At 36.2% G+C, this 622-nt stretch overlaps 1 non-coding gene across 1 annotated transcript; it reads left to right on the forward strand.

Moving 5' to 3' along the window:
• TRNAE-UUC lies at window positions 1–72 on the forward strand. Its single transcript has one exon. It is a non-coding gene; the product is annotated as a tRNA-Glu (tRNA).
• Window positions 73–622: the final 550 nt, after the last annotated feature.

The following is a 622-nucleotide window of genomic DNA, read 5'->3' on the forward strand; positions in this document are numbered from 1 at the left end:
TCCATTGTCGTCCAGCGGTAAGGATATTTGGCTTTCACCCAAGAGACCCGGGTTCGATTCTTGGCAATGGAATATTATTTTCTTATTGGAATATTATTTTCTTATTTCATTTTATTTTACAGTTTCTATCTTAGACTAAAAGTCTGTTCGATTCTTGGCAATGGAATATTATTTTCTTATTTCATTTTATTTTACAGTTTCTATCTTAGACTAAAAAGACTTTTATGAACTTCGTACCTTTGTTAGAGTTATGTTATAGATATTTTGTTCAATTTCAAATGGTTAATGCGATAATCCAGTTGTTTTCGAGGTCTCTCTTGTTGAACGACATCATGGTTGAGATGAGAAGGTAATTCAAATGGTTAATGCGATAATCTAGTCATTTTTTAGGTCTCTCTTGTTGAACGACGTCATGGTTGAGATGAGCAGGTGATTCAAATGGTTAATAGGATAATCCAGTCGTTTTCGAGGTCTCTCTTGTTCAACGACATCATGGTTGATGAGCACCCGAGTGAGTTTGACAAGTTGGACTGTAGAGAACCACACCTCAAGCCAAGTTCATGTGGGCTTAAGAAACTNAGGATAATCCAGTCGTTTTCGAGGTCTCTCTTGTTCAACGACA

Source organism: Cucurbita pepo, unplaced genomic scaffold (genome assembly GCF_002806865.2).
Source record: "Cucurbita pepo subsp. pepo cultivar mu-cu-16 unplaced genomic scaffold, ASM280686v2 Cp4.1_scaffold006043, whole genome shotgun sequence".
Taxonomy (NCBI): Eukaryota; Viridiplantae; Streptophyta; class Magnoliopsida; order Cucurbitales; family Cucurbitaceae; genus Cucurbita; species Cucurbita pepo.